At 45.7% G+C, this 19,009-nt stretch overlaps 1 protein-coding gene across 1 annotated transcript in view; it reads left to right on the top strand.

The window, feature by feature from the left end:
• Positions 1-19,009, top strand: part of MEX3C (mex-3 RNA binding family member C) — a 37,555-nt gene that overhangs the window by 15,463 nt on the left and 3,083 nt on the right. The window lies entirely within an intron of this gene.

Below are 19,009 nucleotides of genomic sequence, written 5' to 3'. Positions count from 1 at the left end.
AATTGACTGAAACTATAGTAAAGAACAGAATTATCAGATACAGAGCAACACAATATGTTGGGGAAGAGTCTGCTTTTGTAGACTGAAGTCATACCTCACTAATCTATTAGAATTTTTTGAGGGAGTCAAAAGCATGTGGACAAGGGTGATCTGGTCAATCAGTGTACTTGGGTTTGAATAATAAGAGTATTTGGATTTTCAGAAGCCTTTCACAAGGTCCTTCACCAAAGTCTTTTTAAGCAAAGTAAGCAGTCATGTGATAAGAGTGGAGATCCTCTCATGGATCAATAGCTGGTTAAAAGACAGGAAACAATGGGTAGGAATAAATCTTCAGTTCTCAGAATGGAGAGAGGTAAATAGCAGGGTCCCCTAGGGATCTGTAGTGAGACCAATGCTATTCAGCATATTCATCAGTGATCTAGTAAAAGATGTAAACAGGGGTGGCAAAGTTTGCAGAGGATACAAAATTACTGAAGAAAGTTAAAGCCAAAGCCAACAGTGACACAGTACAAAGCTATTTCACACAACTGGGTCACTGGGCAACAAAATGGCAGATGAAATTAATTGTTGATACATGCAAAGTAATGCACACTAGAAAAAATACCAACTATACAAATATAATGATAGCTTCTAAATTAGCTATTACCACCCAAGAAAGATCTTTGAATCACCCTGGATAGTTTTCTGAAAACATCCACTCAATGTGCAGCATCAGTCAAAAAAGAGGACAATGTTGGGAACCAATAGGAAAGGGGGATAGACAGAAAATATCATAAAGACGCTATATAAAACCATGATACACCCACACCTTGAATACTGTTTGCATTTCTAGTCTCCCCATCTCAAAAAAGATATATTAAAATTGGGAAAGCTACAAGAAGGGCAACAAGAATGATTAGGGGTATGGGACAGCTTCTGTATGAGAAGAGATGAAAAATACTAGGACTGTTCAGTTTTATAGATTTCTGTCAAATCCCCCATTGCGGGTGGGGTGGGGGTGGTCCATGAATGGTTTGGAGAAAGTGAATAAAGTGGGGTTTTTTAACCCCTTCACATAACACAAGAACCAAGGGTAACCCAATTAAATTAATAGGCATCAGGTTTAAAACAAACCTACGAAAGTACTTCTTCACACAATACACGGTCAACCCGTGGAACTCCTTGCTAGAGGATGTTGTGAAGGCCAAAAGTATAACTGAGTTCAAAAAAGAATTAGATAATTTCATGGAGGATAGGTCCATCAATGGCTATTAGCCAGGATGGGCAGGGATGCAACCCATGTTCTGGGTTTCCCTAAGCCTCTGACTGCCGGATGCTGGGATTGGACGACAGGGGATGGATCACTCGATGATTGCCCTGTTCTGTTCATTCCCTCTGAAGCAGCTGGCATTGGCCACTGTTGGGCTAGATGGACCATTGATCTGGCCCAGTATGGCCACACTCCTGGGTAGTGACTGCTTGTTAACCGCCCATCATTGAGGATGTTCTGAGGCCCTTTGGAAGGAGAGGAGGATTACTTAACAGTAGGTGTTCTTTGACTATATTGCCTCTGCAGATCCATGCCCGATTCTTACTTCTGAAGAATCACTTTGGAAGAGTCATTTCAATTTTAGTGGAAGGAAATAATTGAGGGAAATTGGGACTGAAGTTCCTTCCTTAATGTTTATGGGTGTGTCTACACTACAGCAGCATAACAGTGTCACTGCAGTGCTATAGTGTAGACCAGTGGTCACCAGCCGGTCAATCGCAATTAACTGGTCGATTGTGAAGGCTCTCCTAGTCAATTGCGCTCTCCGGCCGCTAAAAGTCTGGTGGTGCAGAGGGTCTGCTGCTAAGGCAGGCTCCCTGCCTGCCCCAGCCCCAGGCTGCTCCCGGAAGCGGCCATCACGCCCCCTGGGGATGAGGGGCAGGAGTCTCTGTGAGCTGTTCCTGCCTGCAAGCACCGCCCACGCAGCTCCCATGGGTAACTCTGGCCAATGGGAGCTGCAGGGGCAGTGCCTGCAGAGGGGCAGCATATGGAGCCATGGGCGCCCCCCCCCCGGCTCGTTGGCCCCTTCCAAGAGCGGTGTGGGGCCAGGGTAGGCAGGGATCCTGCCTTAGCCCTGCTACGCTGCCAACCGGGAGCCACCTGAGGTAAATGCAGCTTGGCGGGACCCCAACCCCTTCCCAGAACCAGCACCCCAGCCCCTTCTGCACCCCAACCGCCTGGCTCAGCCAGGAACCCCCTTCCACAATGCAAACCCCTCAGCCCAAAGCCCCCTCCCCCCCCACACCCCACCCCACCCTGACCCAGCCTGGTGAAAGTGAGTGAGGGTAGAGGAGAGAGAGCGACGGAGGGGGGGCAGGGGATGGAGTGAGCAGGGTGGGGCCTCAGAGAAGGGGTGGGGGAGATCCTGGGTTGCCCTTAAATTCAAAAAGTGATCTTGTGCGTAAAAAGGTTGCTAACCACTGGTGTAGACACTTCCTACATTGAAGGAAGCTGTTTTTCCATCAGGAGTTAATCCACCTTTTCAACAGGCCAGGGGTTCTCAAAATGGGGGTCAGGATCCCTCAGGGGGTCGTGAGGTTTACATGGGAGGTCGCAACCTGTCAGCTTCCACCCCCAAACCCCGCTTTGCCTCCAGCATTTATAATGGTGTTAAATATATAAAAAAGTGTTTTTAATTTATAAGGGGGCTTGCACTCCGCAGCTTGCTATGTGAAAGGGGTCACCAGTATACAAATTTGAGAACCACTGCAATAGGCTGTGGCTAGGTCAACCTAGCTTTGTCTACACCAGGGTTTAGGTTGACCCAATTACAGCACTGAGGGCACATCATTTTTCACATCTGTGAGCAACATAGCTAAGACTCTCATTTTTTACTGTAGACCAGGCCTCGGTGTTGGGCTGCACGAGAAGGGGCTCCAGTAGTCGTTGCTTTTCTAGATGGTTTTTATCAAGTTGTTTTGCGGTTTCCCCTTCCAAAGTTTGGCGCATGAAACTTGTTATCTTTGCAGTTTGTCTCATCTGGTTTATGGTGTCGAAGTCCGTAAGGACATGATGATTATTGCCTATTAACAAAAGATTAGAACTGTATAGGGCAGTGGTGCCCAGACTTTTCCTGCCCTGCCCCTCCTCACCAGTAATTGAATGTGTCCATGTCCCCTCTCCATTGCTACACAGTTGGCTCAGCAGAGGAGGTGGAGCTGGGGGTGGAGAGGGAATGAGCTGGGGCTGGGGGCAAAGGAGAGGGCTCAACTGGGCTAGATGATGCTCCCTCCCTGCCCCCCAGGGGGGCTGGCCTGGGCCCTGATGTGCACCCCCCCAATGTTCCTTTGCACCTGCTTACAGGAGGGGGGGACACAGCCCATAGTTTGGTTACCACTGGTATAGAACGTTAGTGTTACCGTTTCTGCTCTTACATTTAGGAACATCAGTGTTTGCTCCTCAGCTAGTTAGTGTTGGTTTTTTGTTTTGTTTTGTTTTTTTTGGGGGGGGGGGGTGTGTTTTAAATACTTGAAGCCAAAAGTTGAAACTTAGTAGATTTTTTTACAATTTGTTTGGCTGTCCTATGCTCCTCCTCATAGGCATCACTCTAGCTATAGTATAGTTGAGACCTCTCCACTGCACACCCATATTTTGAGATTCAGGTTTAAACAAATAAAAAGCTCAGTAAAATTGCTAGGTACATACATCAGTTCTGAGTCTGGAGTTGCTCTATCTACAGTGGAAGAACCTGGTAGAAACAAACACAGAACATCTTGGAAGGAGCAATCACTATAAAATTCTTGCCCTTTTAAAAAGACTTAATAATTGATTGCATGGGGGTAAATAAGGACATTCTTAGTGTAATTCTGACAGGCTTATTTATCACAAATCCTCTTCCCTCCCCCTTCATGAACTGAACCCTCATCCTAAATGCCCTGGGTTGTGTTTTTTGTGTTTGTGTTTAAAATGTACATATATTTACAAAACATGGAAAAACTAACTAGATCAGGCAGCTAGGTAAGGCCTTTTTCCTGGGCAATATTGTCCTGGAATATTACCCCTCCGGTGCCTCTGTGTATTGTATAAGGCTGAGCATGCCATCAGCACTCGTATGATTAATATTTGTCTAATGCAGTATGCTGCCTCGCTTGAAGCCATTCGGGTTAGCCGTGTTTCTGACACTATATATATTTTTTCTTCTTAAACTCATGATTTGTAAGAGCCACCCAGCCTTAGCTGATAAACTAACACACATGCCAAATCTGTTTTTAGGCTTTAAGAACGTTTATGTTGCCAAAGACCTATTTTGTCCTTCAGATATTTATTTGAGCCTAAACACACGCTTACTTGAGAGATAAGAAGTGCTCTAAAGGAACAAATTGCGTTTCAAGGGGAAGTATAATATTTACAAGTTATAAAATTTCTGGTCAGACAAGTCTGTCTTTTAAGAAAAATGGGGAGGAGGTTTGAGAAATATGAGCCAAACCAAGTGTTCTCATTTTCCTTGGAATATCAACTTTAGAACTTCAGGCTTAACATCCTTTTTTGGATATGATCAGCACAAACCAACCCGCAAATAGTTAAAAGCCCCAGTCCTTCAAAGACTTAGGTTTTGTCTATGCTTGTTAAATATGACAGCATAAAGGAGGGGAGCAAATCTTAGCGCTTGTCTGTGCTTTTTAGCAATGCACATACTGGGGTGTGACTTTTAAAGTGCATCAATGTGTTGACCATGCTAGTGCACACTACAAGTTTTCTAGCACAAGTTAACATAACGTAACAGCACTATGTTAAAGTGCACTACAGAACAGTTAGTGCACACGAGCAGGTCTACATGGACCAATTAATGTGTAGCATGTCTGTGCACTTTAGAAATCATACCCTTGTAATGTGCATTATCCCACCATTTAGACAAGCCTTCAATTACACATATATAAAAGTAACTCCTCACTTAATGCGACTTCATGCAAAACAATGTTAAGCGAATTGAATTGAGGGAGGGGGGTAGGTTCCAGGGAAATTTTTTTCGCCAGACAAAAGATATTCTATACATATATAGTATAAGTTTTAAACAAATGGTTTAATATTGTACACAGCAGTGAATGATTGTGAAGCTTGGTTGAGGTGGTGGAGTAAGAGGGTGGAATATTTCCCAGGGAATGCCTTGCTGCTGATGAACTAGTACTTAGCTGGGCTCTCAAGGGTTAACATGCTGATGTTAATGTAGCCTCACACTCTACGAGGCAGGAGGGAGAAAACACAATAGATGCAGGGTAGTAGCTGCAAACACTTCCCTGCAAAAACTGAACATGATGAGGAGCCCACGCTACCCAGCTGGGGCGCACCACTCCCTCCTCCTGACAGAACATGCACAAGTGCTGACTTTCCAAAGTGCTGGGGGGTGCGTGCATGTGGGTGTGTGAGAGAGAGAGAGAGACGTGCCTTGCCCCTTTAAATATGCTGACCCCACTTCAAGTATGTTGCCCTTTTAAGCAGATCAGACAAGAAGCAACAGCTTCCAGCAAGCACCCTCCTTTCTGTCCCTGAGCCCTGTCCCCCTCCTCCACTTTGTGGAGAGGGAGTATGGGGGTCGGGGGGGGGGGGCAGGAACAGGGGGACATCCTGATATCAGCACCCCTCTCCCAGCGAGCAGGAAGCTCCAGGGGCAGCTCCAAGGCAAAGGGCAGGGCAGAGGCAGTAGGGGGGAGGGCCACCTGAACTGGTGCTGGGCAGCTGCCAAGCCACATCCCCTAAATTCCCTGTAAGGTAGCTGATGGAGGAGGGGAGAGAAAGGGACTGCCCCGCCCCCTTCTAATCCCCACAAGGAGGGGCTGCTTTTCCAGAGAATCCTCCAAGCCCAGGCAGCTGCCAAACCACTATAAGGGACCATTGTGCAACTTTAAACAAGCGTGTTCCCTAATAGATCAGCAACATAACGTTAACCGGGACAACATTAAGTGAGGCGTTTCTGTACTGGTATAACTTTATTCATGTTCAGCAAAGCAAAATAAACTATACCAATATAAAACCCCCTTATCTGATATAACCGCATCTGCAAGAGGCTTTTAGTGGCTTAACTATGTCAGTTTAACCACCCCCCACCCAAAAAAAAAAAAAAACTTCACCCCTTGCCAACAGCTATGCCAGTCTACACCTAGTGTTGTTGTGCCTTACTCAGTGGTAAAGTTAAGTACAGTTGTAGGCACATTTCAAATCAGTGGAACTACGCAAGTTACAGATCTGTTTACACTGCAGTATCAATACAAGTGGTTTTTTGGCCGATATAGTTAGGGGTGGATGCTAGGTCAATGGAAGAATTCTTCCATCAACCTAGCTGTGTCTACAACATGGGTTAGGTCAACCTTACTACAGTGCTCAGGATGAGAAATTTTTCATGGCCCTGGTGATGCAATTAAGTTAATCTATTTAAGTGTAGACTAGGCCTCAGTCTAAAAGAATACAGTACTCCTTGGCTGTCAGACTTCACTGTTCATGTCTGTTTACATTTGTTACTGGGCTATTCTACATTGTCTTGCATCAGAATAGCTATTCAAGTCCAGAATTAGGAGACGCTGGGGGGGAGGGGCCTTTTCTTCATATGCATGCGTTTTTGTCTCTGACTTAACAGGCTGAGAAACCTCTTGATTTGTACAGTAGCCATATGACTCTTAATTGCTTAATGATTCCATGTCAGACTGAAGGCATCGTGTTCAGATGCAGTATGCTGTACAAGGAAATGCTTTGCATCATCCCTCTGCAGTGATTAATAGAGGAGGGTAGGGAACCAGAACAGCCAAGTAAAAACAAATAGAAAAATCGTTCTAATAGAACTATATAATGAGGTTTAGTGACCTAGTTATGACACGATTGCCTTTTACAATAGTCTATTATTGGTGTCTTCCAGCTTTCCTAGCAAACTAAACTGAGTTGGTATTGATTGATGCATTCATAGGTCTCTGGTGTTATACATGATGATTAGGGCCCTACCAAATTCACAGCCATGAACATACCACAGACCATGAAATCTGATTATCGTAGGGAAAGGACAAGGTCGGGGGGGTCCTGGTCCTAGCTAGGGAAAGACGGGACTTCCTCTTCCCCTGCAGGGGCCATTCAAGGAGCCAGGTGAGACCCACCTCTGGGAACCTAGAACTAGATAAATTCATGGAGGATAGGTCACTGTTAGCCAGGATGGGCAGCGGTAGAGTCCCTAGCCTTTGTTTGCCAGAAGCTGTGAACGGGACAACGGGACGGATCACTTGATGATTGTCTATTCTGTTCATTCCCTCTGGGGCACCTGGCATTGGACGCTGTCAGAAGACAGGATATTGGGCTAGATGGACCTTTGGTCTGACCCAGTGTCAAGGTTCCTCCCCCACTCTGAACTCTAGGGTACAGATGTGGGGACCTGCATGAAAAACCTCCTAAGCTTATCTTTACCAGCTTAGGTCAAAACTTCCCCAAGGTACAAAATATTACCCCCGTTATCCTTGGACTGGCCGCTACCACCACCAAACTAATCCTGGTTACTGGGGAAGAGCTGTTTGGACGCGTCCTTCCCCCCAAAATACTTGCCAAAACCTTGCACCCCACTTCCTGGACAAGGTTTGGTAAAAAGCCTCACCAATTTGCATAGGTGACCACAGACCCAAACCCTTGGATCTGAGAACAATGAAAAAGCATTCAGTTTTTTACAAGAAGACTTTTAATAAAAAATAGAAGTAAATAGAAATAAAGAAATCCCCCCTGTAAAATCAGGATGGTAGATATCTTACAGGGTAATTAGATTCAAAAACATAGAGAACCCCTCTAGGCAAAACCTTAAGTTACAAAAAAGATACACAGACAGAAATAGTTATTCTATTCAGCACAATTCTTTTCTCAGCCAATTAAAGAAATCATAATCTAACACATACCTAGCTAGATTACTTACTAAAAGTTCTAAGACTCCATTCCTGTTCTGTCCCCGGCCAAGACGACTACAGACAGACACAGACCCTTTGTTTCTCTCCCTCCTCCCAGCTTTTGAAAGTATCTTGTCTCCTCATTGGTCATTTTGGTCAGGTGGCAGCGAGGTTACCTTTAGCTTCTTAACCCTTTACAGGTGAGAGGAGCTTTCCCCTGGCCAGGAGGGATTTCAAAGGGGTTTCCCCTTCCCTTTATATTTATGACACGCCCCCCAAATCTCAGCTAGGGTGAAACACTGGCTGGGATTTCTTCCTGGAGCTCTAGGAAAACAGAGTTAATAAGACACATGCATCTCTAAATATACTACCAAGTACATAAAGACTAACAATATTTTCCACATCTCAAGGACGATTTTAACCAGTTGATTCTGGGAAACTTTCACGGGAGAGTGCATCAGCCACTTTGTTAGAAGCTCCTGAGATGTGTTGGATGTCGAAATCAAAATCTTGGAGAGCTAAACTCCACCGAAGAAGTTTTTTGTTAGTTTCTTTGACGGTGTGAAGCCACTTTAGTGCAGCATGGTCGGTTTGCAGGTGGAAACGCCGTCCCCAAACATATGGGCGTAGCTTTTCCAGAGCGTAGACAATGGCATAACATTCTTTTTCAGTGACTGACCAGTTGCTTTCCCTCTCAGACAGTTTTTTGCTGAGAAACACTACAGGGTGAAATTCTTGATCAGGTCCTTTCTGCATTAAAACTGCTCCCACACCACGCTCGGACGCATCTGTGGTTACTAGGAACGGTTTGTCAAAGTCTGGGGCCCTTAGTACAGGGTCAGACATGAGTGTCGCTTTAAGCTTGTTAAAGGCCTTCTGACACTTTCCGGTCCACTGAACAGCATTTGGCTGTTTCTTTTTGGTTAGGTCTGTCAGTGGGGCAGCGATTTGGCTGTAGTGCGGTACAAATCGTCTGTAATAACCGGCCAAGCCTAAGAAGGATTGAACCTGTTTCTTTGACTTTGGGACAGGCCACTTTTGGATAGCATCCACTTTGGCCTGTAGGGGGCTGATAGTTCCTTGACCCACCTGGTGTCCAAGGTAAGTCACTCTGTTTAGGCCTATTTGACACTTCTTAGCCTTAACAGTTAGTCCTGCCTCCCTTATGCGCTCAAGGACTTTTTGTAGATGTTCCAGGTGGTCTGCCCAGGAATCCGAAAATATGGCCACATCGTCAAGGTAGGCGACTGCATATTCTCCTAATCCCGCTAGGAGACCATCTACAAGTCTTTGGAAAGTGGCGGGTGCATTTCGCAGCCCGAAAGGGAGTACATTAAATTCATACAGCCCGAGATGTGTGATGAAGGCTGACCTTTCCTTGGCAGATTCATCTAGCGGTACCTGCCAGTACCCCTTGGTTAAGTCCAAGGTAGAGATGAACTGGGCCCGTCCCAGTTTCTCTAATAGTTCATCTGTGCGTGGCATGGGATAGTTGTCTGGGCGAGTTACAGCATTTAGCTTACGGTAGTCCACGCAAAAACGTATTTCCCCATCTGGTTTGGGAACTAGAACCACTGGAGATGCCCATGCACTTTCAGAGGGGCGGATTACACCCATCTGTAACATATCCTGGATCTCCCGTTCTATAGCAGTTTTAGCTTGAGGAGACACCCGGTAAGGTTGGACCCTAATTGGGTGAGCATTACCTGTGTCAATGGAGTGGTATGCCCGTTCAGTCAGTCCTGGGGTGGCTGAGAACGTTGGCGCGTAGCTAGTGCACAGCTCCTGGATCTGCTGTCGCTGCATACGCCCAAGGGTCATGGAGAGGTTCACCTCTTCCACACCACCAGCACATTTCCCTTCATAGTAAACACCTTCAGGCCACTCAGCGTCGTCTCCTCCCTGGGCTGTAAACTGACAAACCTTTGGAATAAAACCTCTGGAATAAAAGGGCTTTAGAGAATTAATATGGTACACCTTAGGCTTTCGGTTGGAGGTGGGGAATGCTATGAGATAATTAACAGCTCCCAGGCGCTCCTGGACCGTGAATGGCCCTTCCCACAATGCTTCCATTTTATGGGCCTGGAGCGCCTTTAAGACCATGACCTGGTCTCCTACTTTGAAGGAACGCTCTCTGGCATGTTTATCATACCAGGCTTTTTGCTCTTTTTGAGCATCCTGTAAGTTTTCTCTAGCAAGGGCTAAAGAGGTTCGGAGGGTGTTTTGTAGGTTGGTTACAAAGTCCAGAATGTTAGTTCCTGGAGAAGGTGTAAATCCCTCCCATTGCTGCTTCACCAACTGCAATGGCCCCTTAACCTCACGGCCATATACAAGTTCAAATGGGGAAAACCCTAAACTGGGATGTGGTACAGCTCTGTAGGCAAAGAGCAACTGCTGCAACACTAGGTCCCAATCATTGGAGTGCTCATTTACGAATTTGCGTATCATGGCCCCCAAAGTTCCATTAAACTTCTCCACCATGCCATTTGTTTGATGGTGGTAAGGAGTGGCAACCAAGTGATTTACCCCATGAGCTTCCCAAAGGTTTTTCATAGTTCCTGCCAGGAAATTAGTCCCTGCATCTGTGAGGATGTCGGAGGGCCAACCTACCCTGGCAAAAATGTCTGCTAGTGCCTGACACACACTTTTAGCCCTGGTGTTGCTTAGAGCTACTGCTTCCGGCCATCGGGTGGCAAAATCCATGAAAGTCAGTATGTACTGCTTTCCTCTGGGTGTCTTTTTCGGAAAAGGACCCAGAATATCCACAGCTACTCGCTGAAATGGAACTTCAATGATGGGGAGTGGCTGGAGAGGGGCTTTGACCTGGTCTTGGGGTTTTCCCACTCTTTGGCACACCTCACAAGACTGGACATAGGTAGAAATATCCTTGCCCATTCCCTCCCAGTGGAATGATCCCCCCAAACGGTCTTTGGTCCTGTTCACCCCAGCATGGCCACTAGGGTGATCATGGGCTAAGCTCAAGAGCTTGGCCCGGTATTTAGTTGGAACTACCAACTGTCTCTGAGGATGCCAGTCTTCCTGGTGTCCACCAGAAAGAGTTTCCTTGTATAAAAGTCCTCTTTCTACAACAAACCTGGATCGATTAGAAGAGCTGAGAGGCGGTGGGTTGCTCCGTGCCGCCGTCCAAGCTCTCTGGAGGCTTTCATCTGCTTCCTGTTCGGTCTGGAACTGTTCCCTTGATGCTAGAGACATCAGTTCCTCATGGGATTGTGGACCTAGGCTTGGTCCCTCTGGAAGCGATATAGGGGATGGAGCTGTTTCTGTTGACTGTGAACCGCTCTCCGCTGGTGCACTATGTTGGGATTCAGGCTCCGGCTGAGCCTCTTGTGTAGGGTTATCGGCTGCTGCCAGTTCAGGTTCGGTGGGGCCCTCTGGTGTTGAGGTTGCAAGTACTGGATTCAGTGCTGACACGGGGTCTGGTGTTGGTTGTTCGGCTGGTTCCGGTTCTGGGACTGGTTCCGTCTGGGTCTCTGGGACTGGATCCACTACTGCTGTTGCAGACATTGGCCTGGGGTCCAGGTCCATCACCTCTGACTGGGTCCTGATAGAAGTTTCCGGAACAGAGCTAGGCCTCACGGCTTGTTTAGCCTGGCTGCGGGTGACCATTCCCACCCTCTTGGCCTGCTTCACATGATTGGCCAAGTCTTCCCCCAACAGCATGGGGATGGGATAATCATCATAGACTGCAAAAGTCCACATTCCTGACCAGCCCTTGTACTGAACAGGCAACTTGGCTGTAGGCAAATTGAAAGAGTTGGACTTGAAGGGTTGAATCGTCACTTGGATCTCTGGGTTGATTAAATTGGGGTCCACTAAGGAAGCATGGATAGCTGACACTTGTGCTCCGGTGTCCCTCCACGCGGTGACCTTCTTCCCGCCCACACTCACAGTTTCCCTCCACTCCAAGGGTATCTGGGAGGTATCTGGGTCTGTGGACCTCTGGTGTGATTCCGGTGCAATGAACTGTAATCTGTTGGGGTTCTTGGGGCAGTTGGCCTTTACATGCCCCAGCTCGTTACACTTAAAACATCGTCCAGCTGATGGGTCACTGGGGCGAGGAGGGTTGCTGGAGAACGGGGTGGTGGGACAATAAGGGGTCTGGAGGGTTCTTTGGGAGGTAGGTGGGGTTTTGGGCGGCCCCCGGTAATAGGGGGTGGTCTGGGGTGGTCCCTTCTGGTCTCCGCTCCAACTGCGACCAGTTTTCTTCTTCTCTGCCACCTCCACCCATCTGGCTCCAATCTCTCCTGCCTCAATTACAGTTTTGGGTTTCCCATCTAGGATGTATCTTTCTATTTCCTTAGGAACACCCTCTAAGAATTGTTCCATTTGCATTAGGAAGGGCAAATTTACTGGAGATTCAACACTTGCTCCTGATATCCAGGCATCCCAATGTTTTACAATGTGGTAGGCATGTCGGGTAAATGACATGTCTGGTTTCCACCTTAGGGCTCTGAACCTCCGACGAGACTGCTCGGGTGTTATCCCCATTCTGACTCTCGCCTTGGATTTAAACAGTTCATACTTGTTCATGTGTTCTTTAGGCATTTCAGCTGCCACCTCAGCTAAGGGTCCACTGAGCTGCGGCCTCAGCTCTACCATGTATTGGTCAGTAGAGATGTTGTACCCAAGGCAGGCCCTTTCGAAGTTTTCTAAGAAGGCCTCAGTATCATCACCTGCCTTGTAGGTGGGGAACTTTCTGGGATGGGAAGTGGTACCTGGAGAAGGATTGCTAGGGTTTGTTGGTATATTCTGCTGGGCCTTTATCCTCTCCATCTCCTCCACATGCTTCCTCTCTTTTTCCCTCTCCTCCTCCACATGCTTCCTTGCCTCCATTTCCCTCTTGTGGGCAGCCTCTTGGTGGTGTTCTGCCTCCCTTTCTTGTTCCTTCTTCAGCCGCATGAGTTCTATCTGACTTTCATGTTCCCTTTGTCTTTCCTCAGCCTGAAATTTGGCTAATTCCAGCTGTAGTCGAGCTGAGGATTTGGCCATTCTAACCTCTCTGTTTTTAACTAACTTTACACCCGAGGTTTAGAAATAAACAAACAAAACTTGGCTGTAAAATTTTGCTGTGCTGGAATAGAATACCTATTCTCTGATAGTTTCAGAGTAACAGCCGTGTTAGTCTGTATTCGCAAAAAGAAAAGGAGGACTTGTGGCACCTTAGAGACTAACCAATTTATTAGAGCATAAGCTTTCGTGAGCTACAGCTCACTTCCTCAGATGCATATCGTGGATTGTCAGCCTACAGAAAAAGACAATTCCCTTGTCTCTGCTCTGGGCCCAAATTAAAGCAAAAAACCTCCAACTACTTGGAAACCTGCTTACCCAGCCCAAAGGAAAAAAAAATTCCTTTTCAAACCTGTGCTCCTTGTAAAACAAAAAAAAATCAAAATCCTAAAAAAAAACCCTGCCACTTTTGTCTCCAGGCAAATGGGTAGAGCACACACCCCCTATTTACTTTTAGGAAGAAAAGAAAAAAAAAACCTCTGGGTTGGAAGACTGTGAATTTCCCTGCAGGAGTTAAGTACCCTGCCTCCAGGCAAAGAAAACCTGCAATTCACAAGATAATCCCCTTTTGTCTCTGCTTGGCCACAAAGCAGAGAGAAACCAAGCTGCTTTCAGTTTCAAAGCTGCTTTCTGGACTTTCTTTCCAAAGAAAAAAAAATTTCCTTTTTAAAATCTGTATTTCTAGTTCAAAAAAATCTCAACTGGATCTCAAATGATTTCAGGTTAATCCCACCGCTGTGCCACCATGTCAAGGTTCCTCCCCCACTCTGAACTCTAGGGTACAGATGTGGGGACCTGCATGAAAAACCTCCTAAGCTTATCTTTACCAGCTTAGGTCAAAACTTCCCCAAGGTACAAAATATTACCCCCGTTATCCTTGGACTGGCTGCTACCACCACCAAACTAATCCTGGTTACTGGGGAAGAGCTGTTTGGACGCATCCTTCCCCCCAAAATACTTCCCAAAACCTTGTACCCCACTTCCTGGACAAGGTTTGGTAAAAAGCCTCACCAATTTGCATAGGTGACCACAGACCCAAACCCTTGGATCTGAGAACAATGAAAAAGCATTCAGTTTTTTACAAGAAGACTTTTAATAAAAAATAGAAGTAAATAGAAATAAAGAAATCCCCCCTGTAAAATCAGGATGGTAGATATCTTACAGGGTAATTAGATTCAAAAACATAGAGAACCCCTCTAGGCAAAACCTTAAGTTACAAAAAAGATACACAGACAGAAATAGTTATTCTATTCAGCACAATTCTTTTCTCAGCCAATTAAAGAAATCATAATCTAACACATACCTAGCTAGATTACTTACTAAAAGTTCTAAGACTCCATTCCTGTTCTGTCCCCGGCCAAGATGACTACAGACAGACACAGACCCTTTGTTTCTCTCCCTCCTCCCAGCTTTTGAAAGTATCTTGTCTCCTCATTGGTCATTTTGGTCAGGTGCCAGCGAGGTTACCTTTAGCTTCTTAACCCTTTACAGGTGAGAGGAGCTTTCCCCTGGCCAGGAGGGGTTTCAAAGGGGTTTACCCTTCCCTTTATATTTATGACACCCAGTATGGCCGTTCTTATGTTCTAACTTCACCTGGCTGCAAGTAGCTCTCTGGCTGCTGGCTGGGACAGCTTCTGATCCACGTGGGAGGCTTCTGGGGAAAAAAAACTTGGACATATGGTAACCCACCCCACCCATGCTCTGTGAACCTCACTTCTGTGCTGCTGCTGGCAATGGCACTGGCTTTAGAGGTTGGTTCACTATGGGGATGATGAAACACTGGAATGGGTTACCTAGGGAGGTGGTGGAATTTCCATCCTTAGAGGTTTTTAAGGCCCGGCTTGACAAAGCTCTGGCTGGGATGATTTAGTTGGGGTTGGTCCTGCTTTGAGCAGGGGGTTGGACTAGATGACCTCCTGAGGCTAAAGAGCAGCCACTGCTCTCCAGCTGCCCAGCTCTGAAGGCAGTGCCCCTGCCAGCAGCAGTGCAAAAGTGAGGGTGACAATCCCAAAACCCCTCTACAGTAACCTTGCAACCCCCATGACCCTCTTTTGGGTCAGGACCCCCTCCCCTCATTACACCACCATGAAATCATAAAATTGATTTTTTTTTAAATCCTACGACTGTGAAATTGACCAAAATGGACTATGAATTTGGTAGGTCCTAATGATTTCCTTCAGTGGCAGTTCTTTCTATCCTTCAGATAAAGTTTGAGAGTATACCTTGGATTCGGTGGAAACCACTCTCTTGTGAAGCCAATTTTTAAATGTCTGAGGCAGATCTGGGGCTTTGCTTTTTCTAGGCTGATGAGTCGTATCTTAAAAGAAAGCCATGCTCCTCTTGGTCAGTGCACCATTCTGAATGCTGACATGTGAAACAAACAGTCTTAACAATGTGAATTGTATTGGGACTGAAGTTTATTAAAAGCATTGTTTTTATGAGTTTTCAGCTGACATTACAAGTCCCTGCAGGTTGCAGGGACTGGGTGTTGGAGACAGAAGACTAGCTACCAGGGAAACTTGTTTAGAATGTGTAACTTATTCAGATTGGTGAAGCACTATGGAAACTAGTATTCAATAGGCTCAAAAATGCCATTTTAAATCACACTTTGTGCCAGATAGTCATAACACTTTAGAGTAGTTCTTTAAATGTTCATGTTTCATACCCTCTCTGAAATAAAGGACATAGTATCAGTTATCCAAGTTGAACGAAGGAAATTAAAGTAATTTTTGCGTGTGTCTGTGGGGGGGCCGGGGATAGTTGGTGCACATGAGGAGGATAGGACTTCAATTTGGGGTCATTCAGATAAACAAGACTTTACTGCATTGACTAGCTTAGCAGCAGCATATTGGGCTCACAGTGAGCTAGTTTATCCCCAGAGGCAAATTTCATGTTGCTTTGTCAACTTCCTGTTTGTGGTGGCATCAAAAACCAAGGGCAGATTGGGCACTTATTCAGAGTAGGAAGCCCACAACACAATCTAGGGTGTACAGGGAGAAGAGGAAATTACCTAAATTAGGAGCTATGGCGTACTTTTAATGTTGTTAGCAGAGAAATTGAATCTTTCTCCAAAAGCTGATACCTACAACCTCCCATACTGCTTGTGCCATCTGACTTTTTCTTAGCCCCCCCCACTCAATTGCTGGTGTGGCAATTGTCCTGCTAGGTGGATATGAATATTAGGAGACTCCACTCCCAAATCACTTGCATAAAATCTTTCTTTACAGAGTAAATGAAAGGGACACATCATCATTTTTTGGGGTGACTTTTTTTTACCAAATTAGTTAAAAATTTCCCTTTCTGCAAGCATCCTTGTACATAGCATAGCCTGGAATATTTGATAGAAAAGCCGTGATGTTTTTAAAGAGCCTTTTATGAGGTTTTTTGGCTTCCTGCTGACGCAAAGGGGCCTGCTCAGCAAAGGAGAGCAGTTGGGCACAGGCGCTGTGCCCCCCACACCATTTGTACCTGTTTCTTCTTCTCGCCTGCTTGCTTTCTGACCTTGACAGCAGCATTGCAATGTAGGGCTTCTTAGGGCACATCTACGTGGGGATAAAAGCTTCAGGGCATGAGCAGGTGGCTCGGGATTCGGGGCTAAAAACTGCTAGGTTGGTGTTCTGGTTTGGGCTGGAGCCCAAGCTCTGGGACCCTACACCCTTGTAGGCAGCCTGAGCCCAAACATCTGCACACCAATTTTTCTGGCCCAAGGCCCACAAGCCCAAGCCAGCTGGCCTGACCTCTCCTGAGCTTCTGAACTCCTCGAAAGGATCAGCAGAGGAGCCCCAAGAGGTAATGATTCCCCACCCCCCCAACACACGCACATGCGCGCACACGATTCTAATCATCAGTGTTACTTGAAACCGTAGTAGGTAATGTTTTGAGACCAAAATGTTTGGGGAACTTAAATTGATAGTTTTCCTTGCCGAAGTGCCCTTTGAATTGTTTCAGAGTAACAGCCGTGTTAGTCTGTATTTGCAAAAAGAAAAGGAGGACTTGTGGCACCTTGGAGACTAACCAAAAGCTTATGCTCAAATAAATTGGTTAGTCTCTAAGGTGCCACAAGTACTCCTTTCCTTTGAATTGTGTTTCTCTCCTCCTCCCTCCTCCCCCCCCATGGCTGTTAAGCGGCTAATGTTAAAGTTGGCACCCTTTGGGTATGTTTACACTGCAGCTGGAAGCAAGCTTCCCAACCCAGGTAGACAGACTTATATTAGTGGGGCTGAAACTAACACAGTGTGACCATTGTGGCTTGGGCTTTCAAGCCTAGCGAGTCAGAGCTGCAGCCTTAGTAACGGTGTCCACACTGCTATTTTTATCGCACTAACTCAAGCTCTGCTAGCTCGAGTCTCTGTCTGTCTGCCTGGGCTAGGAGGCTTGCTCCCAGCTGCAATGTAGGCATATCTTGTAAGTTTAGGAAATGTAGGCATAACTTTTGCAGATCACTGACAGTCTGTTGGCTACTTTTGGGTCCTGGTGATGTGCAGCAGGAGTTCTTATTGTTTGTGTGCACAACATGCTAAAAATCCTCACATATTTTAGGAAGAGGCCTGCCTGCCATTTTGTCCTCAGACTTTGAATTATACAAGTGTAAAGCTTCTTTAACTATTCATTTCTACTCCTTCAGCATTCATTATGTAAATACAGCCCGAAAATCCCAGCAAGCACCTAATGTACAAAGATTATACCAAATTAAGTATGAGGAGAAAACTGGCAGACTGTTACTCAACAGGCTGGGAGGGAAGTCTCCACTTATGAAATGAGGCAAGAGTAAAGTATAAATTATACCAGTGCTCATTGGTAACGATGACACTTCTTGGTAAATGTCATGTTTTGAGGATGTTGATTAAAGTACCTATAGCTTATAGTACATGTGTGCATTGTCTGTTCCCTAACTCCTGTCAATGTTTGACTTCTCTTTACTGAACACTTCTGATGGGGAGAAGCAAGGGAAGTCATTGGAACGTGTGTTAATGCATGCTGGTGTGCCTTGTTTATTTGGTTTTTTGAGGGTTTAGCTTAATTGTGCCGGTGTTTAGCATGCATCTTGACATGATTGAGGAAGTATACCCCACAAAGCCAGAAACACACAGAATTCTAGTTACATTTACAGGCACTGTGGAAATTAAGTGCCACGTAGTGGTTGTGGAGCCATGTATACCTCACATTTGCTCTGTAATGTGAGGGCATTTATCCAAAGTGTGCGTGTGTGTGTGTATGTGTGTGTGTATATATATATATATATAGACATATAAACAACTCATGGAGCACGAGTGTAGACAAGACGTAGGCCTAATTGACACTGCATTGAAAGGCTGCCCGCACCTTGCCTGGTGTTCCCACTGTTACTACAACTCGTGGAGGTCTACCAGTCCTAACGTTGAAGGTTCATCACAAAGTAACTGATGTAGACAGAGCTGAAAAGAGTTGAGTTGAATTGAACAGTTGAGTAGCAACATTTCTACTCCTCTCCCCCCTCCCCGCCCGCCTTGTCACAGGTAAACCCTTAGCATGCACCTAAGTAACTGAATGTCCTTTCATCTTAAACTTTGACGCTGATTAGAAGATTGCTTTTGTCAGTAGAACTGACATTCCATAAAATTCATGATGGTGCAGTAAACGCCATGCTCCGGGATATGAGAACTTCAATTGCATCACTTACAACTCTGATATCTCAGTGAGTTTAATTTCACTTTTTTCCTCTGGGAAACCTTGGAAAGGTGCGGTCTTTAATAATGTGTTTTTTAAAAAAAAGAAAAAGCCCCACAGAAATAACGCTTCATCGAATAGACCAAGCACTGGGAAGAGTTGCCTTCAGAATAGATTGATTTTTCTTAATCACTTTAAAAAGTGTTTTTACATTATACCTTAATACTACAATTGAATAATGTTACTGCACAATGTGTTAGTCTCACCCTTGTGGTCACCACAGATCAACATGGACATAATTGAGAGAGAAGTTTTTGCTGCTTTCACTGACATGACGTGTGAGAAGTACAGATGGCTTCAGGTTTCACCCTTGAAGCTTGCAAGCAGTTTAAAACAGGAGACTGTTTTCTTGTAGTTTTCTAAAATCCCTCTTTACTAAATGTGTGTTTCTTTCCTCTAAACA

This window comes from Lepidochelys olivacea, assembly GCF_965140295.1.
Source record: "Lepidochelys olivacea isolate rLepOli2 genome assembly, chromosome: 5".
Taxonomy (NCBI): domain Eukaryota; kingdom Metazoa; phylum Chordata; order Testudines; family Cheloniidae; genus Lepidochelys; species Lepidochelys olivacea.
The sequence above is the reverse complement of the archived record's forward strand: the minus strand, read 5'-3'. Positions and strand labels throughout refer to the sequence as shown.